Source organism: Cynara cardunculus, assembly GCF_001531365.2.
Source record: "Cynara cardunculus var. scolymus isolate 2C chromosome LG 1, CcrdV1, whole genome shotgun sequence".
Lineage (NCBI taxonomy): Eukaryota > Viridiplantae > Streptophyta > Magnoliopsida > Asterales > Asteraceae > Cynara > Cynara cardunculus.
The window spans coordinates 43,205,084-43,215,434 of record NC_037528.1 but is presented as its reverse complement, the minus strand read 5'-3'; positions in this window follow the sequence as shown (position 1 = coordinate 43,215,434).

Below are 10,351 nucleotides of genomic sequence, written 5' to 3'. Positions count from 1 at the left end.
CTAATGCAGAACATGGAAATGTGGTTAAACCACTTAATTAATGCTTCCTACTTCTACGTGCATGCATGAGGGAAACCAGGAAAGGTGGGAGAATTGTTCAGCAACCGTTGGTGATATCTTCAGTCAAGTAATCTGCTGGGCTTCTTGGGAATTCGCTTGGGCCTGGATGGAAGTTGGGCTGGCTGCTGTTGGGCTGCCTGTGACTGGTTCGCATCATAGAACCTTTTTGACATTCGATCATAATGCCTTTCAAGATCCCTTTTCATAAACGAGGAACACTTCATTTTTAAGAATTCATCTCTTGCTTGGGTTGGGTGTTCGACAAGATTGCCAATGAATTCAGTATAGATTATATGCATCAACTCTTCAGGAGAATGTGATTGTTGGATCTGGATCTGTATGTATTCTCAAAGGCTCATGTACCAATCCCGGAGGCGTCCTTGAGTCTTGGTTAGGAATCTCTTTATTATTATGTCAATGTCATATAATTGAAGTTCTGCAGAACACCAGCTTAACATCTTTATGCTTCTGTCTCGTCATTGGGACGGTGGGATATCATCAAAGGTGAATTGTAGTTTGGAGTCACCTTTTGGAGTCTTGGCTCCTATGGGTTGTGTCGTTCTGGAGGCGGCATCTTCTGGGCCATAATCACCATCCGAATCATTTTGTATAGTGGATTTTGGTTCCATCATGAACAAATGTTCAAAGGCTTCAGTGGGATCAAACGCATCTTCTTCATGTGGTGCCGGGTTGATAACTGGGGCAACAACTACAGAATCTGGGTACTTTTGACATTGGGCTAATGATTTAAGGAATGAAGAAATGGGGTTTGGTTGATCTATCAGGAAAACATTTGGGAGCGTCGAGGAGGCCGTCATTGAAGTATCATCAGGCATAGGCTATGTGGTCGAGGCTACCACTGTCCTTCCTGGAGCTTGAGATGATCCTACGGAGAATCGGGAGGCTTTGGCCTTCAGTTTTTGTTTTTCTGAGGACCATAACGATAGAGATGGAGAGCTTTGTCGAGGTGGTGATGGAGGTAGTGGTTGTAGGTCAAAAGATGTTCTAACAAACGATGTGGAGGGTAATCTCCATGGATCATCAACGAATGTTGATATCCTTTGTTGTTTGTGCGGTATTTCAAGATCAACAAGTTGGTTTTTAAGAAACTTCATTTTTGATTCCTTTTGTGCGAGAGTGGTCTATAGTTGGGAAGGAAGAATGGCACGAACTAATTAGAGTAGTTCATTATGAAGCTCTTGCATCTTGATTCTGATCTTGTTGATCATTCCCTCAAGAGATTAAACTCTTGTAGTAAGGGTTTTCTGTGTCTTCATGGATTTCGTTTGTTAAGCTAGGATGGTTCTTAGGACTTGGTTCTGAACGAAAGCATTTTCACTTTGCCAGTTGAGGGTGACTTCAATAGTAGTGACGGAACTAGAGATCCCTGTAGCGCTTATGGTTATGGGTGATTTTATCTTCCACTCATGCTTGGTTCGTTGTTGAGTATTTTCAAAAGGCTTAGTGAGGGAAATTCAGCTTGATATTAAGATGATGTTGTTGGGGTAATGAGACAACATTCTTTCTGGGTTCGTTTCTAGGGACCATTAGAGAGTGGGTTATGACAAGTCTCGCATGTTGTAATTGGAGAATCTCCATAAAAAACATAATAGTCGAACTTTCCTGATGGTTCACCAAGAGGTCCTACAGTAGAATCTCCTACTTCATATCTTTTTTCCCTTCTTTTTTGGAATGTCCTTATCATACTCAACTCAGTACACTTCGTCTAGGCACTCCTGACAATGGCAGACGTCATACCAGCAACATTTTATTGGTTTTGAGGGTTGAATGGGCTCAACCATGTGGACAGTAGGGAAGATGTTGGGTTTTTTTCTGGGAAGAGAATTTGACTTTCTATCCTAATTTCAACATGCCACTTAATGATCCTTCCTTACATACGACGCTTACAACCTGCGAGACTTGTCATAACCCACTCCCTAATGGTCCCCAGAAGTGAGTCCAGAAATAATGATGTGTCATTACCCCAACAACATCATCATCTGAATATCAGGCCGAGTTTCCCCCACTAAGCCCTTTTGAAAATACTCAACAATGAACCAAGCATTAGTGGAAGAAAAAATACTCCCCAGTTATCAACCCTGCACCACATGAAGAAGAAGCTTTTGATCCCACTGAAGCCTTTAAACATATGTTCATGATGGAACCAAAATCCACTATACAAAATGATTCGGATGGTGATTATGGCCTAAAAGATGCCACCTCCACAACGACACCACCCAGAGGAGCTAAGACTCCAAAAGGTGACTCCAAACTACAATTCACCTTTGATGATATCCCACCGTCCCAATGGCGAGACAAAAGCATAGAGATGTTAAGTTGGTATTCAGCATAACTTCAATTATAAGACATTGACATAGTAATTAAGAGATTCCTAATCAAAACTCAAGTCCACCTACGGGATTGGTACATGAGCCTTGGAGAATACAAACAAATCTAGATCCAGCATTCACATTCTCTTGAAGAGTTCATGAATATAATCTATATTGAATTTATCAACAATCCTGTCGAGCACACAAACAAAGCAAGAGATGAATTCTTGAAAATGAAGTCCTGCTCGTTCATGAAAAAGGACCTTGAAAGGCATTTTGATCGGATGTCAAAAAGGTTCTATTGCCTTAATAGTGTCGATGATACGAATCTCAAACAAGTCTTCATAAACTCCTTCCAAGAGTCGCTTGCAAATGAGGTAAACAAGAGTTTATACGAATCTCAATCCCATAAACCTCACTTGGTGGGCTTTATCAATTGATACTCAACGCACTCACCAAACTCTGCAACCAAATTTTTTTTTGATAGACATTGAAAAAGAATGAGTAAGCGACTTGGAGTAGCCTATGACGAAAGGTAGCTCCAAATAAAGTGCAAAGACAAATCCAATTGTGATTGTTCTCACAAAGGGAAAAAGTCTCATTACAAAAAGTTCAGAAGATCAAGCACCCATAACTCATTGAAAGGGAGAAAGTCGTTCTCTCGAAGAAAAAAGTGGAAATTCATGAGGAATAAATCACAACGAGGAAAAACCACTGACAGATGTTACATCTGCCACAGAAAGGGACATTCCGCCAAGGATTGTAAAGACAAGAACAAGTCTCAAGCACTAATTCAAACACTCAGTAAGATTGAAACGGTCGATCTTTCTGATCTTGAATCTCTATATTCCCTTGACGACGAACCAGTTGATCATATGATATGCACAATTGCCTATTCTGATTCGTCATCATATAAAGAATACAACTCAGATTCAGACTATTCGAAAAGATATTATGATATCGGGGTATTTATGGCAAACCCTCTTCCACTTCCTCACATTTCTCTCCCTACTCAAACCCCCAAAACCCCTCAGATACTATCCTACAAAGAGCACAACCAGCACCACTAGTAAAAGTTCACCTCCTTACTTCCACATACGCCAAACCCAACCCAGTTATTGTATTCTTTGATACAGGATCCTCAGTTTCGATACTATATCCTGACATTCTATCTAGCAATTACTGGAAACCACATCATCGACACTTCTTAACAGCCAATGGTGAACGTTTGTTGACAATATAAGTATCTTGGTATATATCACTCTTTCCCAAGTGCGTCATAAAACACAGATTGTTGGGATCAAGTTTACATGAAAACAATCTACTGACTGGGTTTGATATCCACCATACACTACCATGTCTGAGATATGCAGAACAAGGTCTTCGTTATAAGAGTTTCCTAAATCCTTGGAGCCCAATTCAACAACTCTACATGACCTCTACTCTCACCGTGGAAACTCTCAAACAACAAATTATCCAGATTTCTTATGCCTCTAACCATAATGAGTTCCTCAAAGAAAATCATTATGGCTAAATCATTTGTTCTTTGTTACCCTCTCATTCAAGCAGAATGAAGACGTAAACCCAACAAAAGCAAGTCATCCTGGTATGAACCCTGACCATTACCTACTTGTAGTTCGAGAATGCTCAAAACTCGTTGACCAAGGAATCATAGAGCCAACTACGTCGCCATGTGCATGTGAAGCGTTTTATGTCAACAAAAAAAGTGAGCAAGTTCGTGGTAAATTAAGATTGGAAATAAATTATCAGTCTCTCAATCACTTCTTGAACAATGATAAGTTCCCTCTTCCCAAAAAGAAGTTGTTCCAATCCTGAGCATAAGTAAGAATACTATCTGAGTTCGATCTTAAAGCTGGATTTTGGCAGCTCGACATAACTCCTGAAGAAAGAGCAAAAACTGCCTTATATATATTCCAGATCATCATTATTAGTGGAAGCTGATGCCATTCGGGTTAAAAAACGCTACATCAACTTTCCAAAAGGCTATGGTAAAAAAAAAGTAAACCTATTCTCCACAACCACCTTGGTATATATTGATGACATCCTCATATTCTCTCTGGATAGAGAATCACATGTATACTTACTTTCACAGTTCCATTTCATATTAACAAAGTATGGTATCATGCTCTCTGAAAAAAAAATGGAAATTGGTGTTAACTCCATTGATTTCCTTAAAATGAAAATCTTCGACGGTACGTATCAGCCGCAACCTATGTTGCCCAAGAATTGCGCAAGTTTCCAGACAAGTTGACGTCACAAAATGAAATTCAACAATTTATTGGTCTTGTTAATTATATGGCTGATTTCTTACTAAAGTTGTCAAGTCATACAATACACTTGTTTCTCATGTTGAAGAAAGATTCTCCACCATGGACTAACAAGCAGACACTAGCTTTAAAGGCAATAAAGCAACTAACAGATGTGAAGTCCCCCTTTAAAGATTCCCACTACCACTGACAAGAGATTTTGCAGACTGATTCAAGTGATGAGTACTAGGGAGCAGTATACTTGCCTAAGATAAAAATGATGTCAAGGTAGTGTGTGGATATAAAAGTGGCACATTCAAAGACTGAGATGAGCACTATCACTCAACTTTCAAGGAGATTCTTACGGTCAAAAGAGGAATACAAAAAAGTCCAATTCCATCTTATTGGTCATGAATTCCTGATCGAAATGGATATATATTTTTCCCCTTGTATGATGCAATTCAAAAGAAAAATGCTTTCTGAGTCACAGTTATTGAGGTGGTCAAATTGGTTCTCCCAGTGAAAATTCACGATAAAACACATCAAAGAAAGGGAAAATATTCTACATATTTCATCTCACGACCAAAAGGCTATAAATGCATGACTCCTAAAGAAATCCAACTCATCCTCAAGAACAAAATCCTCCCAATGGTGTTCCAAATAGCTAAAGCTAGTTCTTCAAACCAATATACCTCTCAAGCCATTCCCATGAACCTCTCAGAAGAAATCACAAAAACCATCGCCGACTTGACCCTGAAAGAAAGATCCCACCTTAACTACAGAACGTTTTTTACCATCACATTGCAAAAGCATGGCCTCTTCATGAAAAATCTCAAGTTTCATCTTGATTACCCTTTTCTGAACATCTTCCACATTTACAATTTGCATGGGTTACCAAAAGAAGCACTATGCTTTTTCCAGTATATTTTCGAGTCCTTCACTATTATCATTTCGTTCAATGTTGTCAAGCTATACTCATACTTGTTCCAATGTCAATTCGAGAAAACCCCAAAAGGTACCAAAAATGTCTTCACCCTCTTCAATTGGTTCAATCTTCCTCACAAATGACTCCAAAAAGCTATACACATGCTATAAGACTTATCTAGTCATCATGTTCAGAAGGCCTTGTTCTTTCATACCTCCTACGATAATTACAGAACAAACACAATCAATAGTTTATCATTCACCTTCAGCCTTCATCCATGATTGGTATGACGTTAATTCTTCCAACAAATCCTTTGAAATATACCAAGTTCACAGGCACAAGGAAATACGTGGTCTTCTCGCCAATGCAAATGAAGTAAGTCCCTAGACAATTCCAGAACATGTAATGGAAAACAAAGATTTACGGCCTGCAAAACACCAATTGTCAACAAAGTGGAATGAGTTTGTCCATGGTTTCAAACTCATCTGTCACATAAAATAGATACCTCTGACAAATATGACTCCACAAACAAAGAAGAAGATGACGATTACGACCCATATGAAGAGCATTTTGACACATATGAAGACGATCCATCTCATCCGGATTCACGTTGGAAATAAAATAAAAATATTTCAAAAATTTTATAGTAAAATAATGTGTGCAAATATTTCTTAGGCCTTAAGTATTAGTGTCATGTAAAAATGATTGAAGCTTTAAGTCACTTTTAAATGATGTAAGCATTTACCTCATTTTGAACCAATAATTGGTTGCTTTTGTAATACTTACATCATGGTTATGTAAGGGCACCTTTACCTTTCCTATATAAGGAAGGTTTCTGCCTCATTTGTAATCATCCTTGGAAAGAAATAAAAGCTTCTTCCTTATATTATCTATTATTCTTAAGTTTGTTCTTAAGTTTAACTCAATATTCTTCATGCTTTCTCTTGTTGTGGGTAACCATATCCTTTAGTTTTGGTCATCCTTTATCATATCATTTAGTTTTAGTCATCCTTTACCAACCTAGTTTCCCATCCTTTGGGAATCACCATTTGGTATTAGAATATCCTTTCGAATAGTCTGAATCTTAGTAGTATTCCTCATCTGATGACGAATCAGAATAGGCAATTGGTATATGTAATCTTCTTCCACCGAGCTAGTGTCTACATCAAAGGTACACGTCTTTTTTGAGTTCAAGATATTAAATTCCAAAGAAGTTAGTTCAATAATTAATACAAATACAAGACAAGATATGCATCAATTTTCTAAGGCAATAGATTATGATTCATAATCATTATTTTCACATAAAACTTCATTATCATGACAATATTTGGTTTTGTGCTAAATATGAGTATGTTTTCAAAATTTTGACGACAATATGATTCAATTCAACATAAAACCTATTACTATCATAATACTAAATATTCAGGCAAAAAATAGTGATTATTAAACATAACCTATTAGTTTATAAAATAAATTTTGATTCTTTTTTGCACAGGTAAATGGCAATACCAACTCATCTCAAATCCAAATTTAGCACCCTATACGAGCATTTAAATATAAAGACCACTTTGAAAAAAGAATTACATTTACACAACTGAATCCTATCGACTTTAAAAGCGAATTCTTTAGAATTTATGTGGAAACGCCTAGTTGTTATGTGACATATCGATCTAGGCATTCAATTCAATCTATGTACATGGTTTTATAACATAATTTGTAAAATATAAAATGTATAAAAAGTATTATGAAATTAAACTAAATTATTTTTTAATTTGAATAAATATATTAAAAAACGAAAAAGAAACTATAATAAAGTTGTTCAAATCCTACATTAAAAATATAGTAAAATGAAGAGAAAATTCTAAAAAAAAAAAAACTCGATAAACTTTTGTGTTTTCAATGTTAAAACATTTTTCTAATGAACAAGTCATTGAACATTTCAAAACATATCAAATTAGTCCTTATTACCTAAAACATTTTTGTATAGTTTTGAATTATTTTAAAATTAAAATGTTTTCGGTAAATGGTACAGCCTTTTAATTTCTTTTATTCAACTAATCCGATATTTTTTTAAATAAATTTGTAAAATTATAAAATTTTATTTTTTAACAATGATTATTTGTCTGCATTAAATAAATCTATTTATATATTATTTAATTATTTTTTCTGATAACAATGTTTAAAAATCCAAACTTTTATTAAATATATCAAATATTTTCTTTCAAGTAAATTTGTTATGTATAAATGTATTTTCAAAACTTCTATTATATTAAATGTATCCACCATTTTTATTTTTTGAAATAAGGACATGAATAGTTATAAGAAAGTCAATAACTATACATTTATCCACAATTTATAATTGTAATCATTCTTCGTATAGACAACGTCCCTGATTGACGTTCATATCTCTGATTGTCTGTGGTTTTTACTCTCGACAGGGTTTTCCGCCTCACCAAAATCTCGTCTTGTTTGTCAATGTTTATTTTGGAAGTTTTATCTATAGTTGATTGGCTCCACAATCCAAACCTCAAACTATATTATATGTAATTTTTGGCATAAACAATTTAACAATCTATTTTCAAACTAATATTTCATCTATAGTGCGTGCAGACAATATATCGGATTGTGTTGGTTTTAATCAGGATAGTGTTGCAATGATGCAAGCCGTAATAAATGCCAGTAAACAGCAAAACACCGATCTGTTACAAAGAACAACATTCGCTTCACAATCTTTCCCATCGAATTCCTCAAATATACCCTCGTACACCGGACCAACTTTCTTTAACGCCACAACTACGACTTCAAAAGCTCGTGTTTTACCTCCGCTTCCACCATTTCCATCAAATATGACTTTCTTCCGTTGAGTCACTACCCCGTTTTGTCGATATCCACAACAACTATGTCTGCTATTCCTATCCCAAGTATTTCATTCTTCACCCCTCGTATTTCCTAGACAAAGGAGAAAACGGCCAAGTGAAGCCAATTTTAAAGTGGTATTCGTATAAAACGAACCACCACGAAGGACATTCATCCAGGCAAAGATCCCCTGGACTAGTCAGCTTTACATCCAAAAGGATTTCGGAGATAAGCCTAAAGGCCACCAAATCGCCTCGTCCCTCTATGGACACTCACCAGAACTTTCAACAGCTCAAGTTTTCTTTGCGATTCCACAGGGTTTTTTTGCCAGTTTTATGCTAGAGTTTTCTTCGTCTCGACAACACAACTCCAATTATTATGTTACTTGTGTGGTTTGAATTGTTTGACTTCATATGCATTAGACATACAATATTTTAAGTTATATGTATATCCATATTTATTTTATGCACACACTTTTTTACCACTATATCACGGTGATACCACTATCTAAAATCAAGGTCTCAACAGCTATTTCTACAATCAACCGCATTAACTACTTAGTTTCCTCCCTATTCAAACAAGATCTTTCTATCTATTAGAAAACCACTGTAAACAAAAACCTTTCCAATATGCACACACAAAGTAAACCACAGATTCATCTGTATACATATAGTACTAGATGAAAAAACAACCAAAAAAACACAAGGACTAGATAAGTACAATGTTTGCCAATATACCAACACTTAATCCTACATAGAACAAATGTATAGAAAAACAAAAGTAAAATTGGATTGGTTGGTTTTCTTTAGTTTAAACCAACATAGAACAAGTAGGGTCTTCTTCGGTTTTCTTTAGTGAGGACGCTAACAGATGGCATCAAATTAACGGGTACTCACAAACGGTGGAGCATATGGTTTAATTCGATGCAAAGCGAAGGACCTATACCCATTTTGCAAGAGTCTATTCTAAAACACATACCGGTTATCAATAAACAAATGCATGCACAAAGATAGGTTATCAACTACATTGTTTAAAATCTTCAGTAAATGAATAACAGCAAAACTGCTTGACCTCAGATCTCATAGCTTAATGAATCAACAAGGATTTGCATCTGATAGCATCAATTCATCCAGAGCCTAAACTTCGACACGAAAAAAAACCATTTTGCATTATTGTGTGTGCATGCTTGTGATGAAAAGTTTTGTGATTAATGACGATGAACGACAAAAGACAAAAGAAAACATCCAAAAAACCCTTTATTACCATATGAATATCCATCATACAAATTGCAAGGTTTGGCAACAAAATCTTGATTCAAAAACAGATAAATTCATAGCAAAAGACAGATATCATAAGCATTTTTATATGCATGAAGAACACTTTAGCATAATAGCATGCATAACAGAAATGACATATTATCAGCAAGTGCTTCAACTTTGGTTATATGTGTTGCCCATGGAAGAAACAAGTGCTATGCTCATCTGGTTTCATGAAGCCATTGTCAAGATTTAAGTTAAAGCTTGAAGTTTTCAAAGTTACAGAACTATCCCACCAGCTAGCTTTTCACAGTTTAGAGAGTTGATTTAGAGCTTTATGTAACCTTTATGACTTCCATATAAATTTTGAATAAAATCAAATGAAATTCTATCATAGAAGGAAAAGGGTTGATTTAGGGTGACGCTTTCATCCCAAAGGCACATAAAGTTAACAACTTGAAGCCAGTGAGTCAAATTTCCATACCCTTTTGAACAAAAAGTGCAGACAAAATCTTTGTTCTGAAACAGGGTTCAAAGTTGATTCTTGAATCAGATTATGCAGAGAACACAAATAACATATGTGAACCAAATTATGAAACAACTGAAACACAAGCAACATTTGGTACGAATAAAAGGATTATGCAAAAAATGACTAGA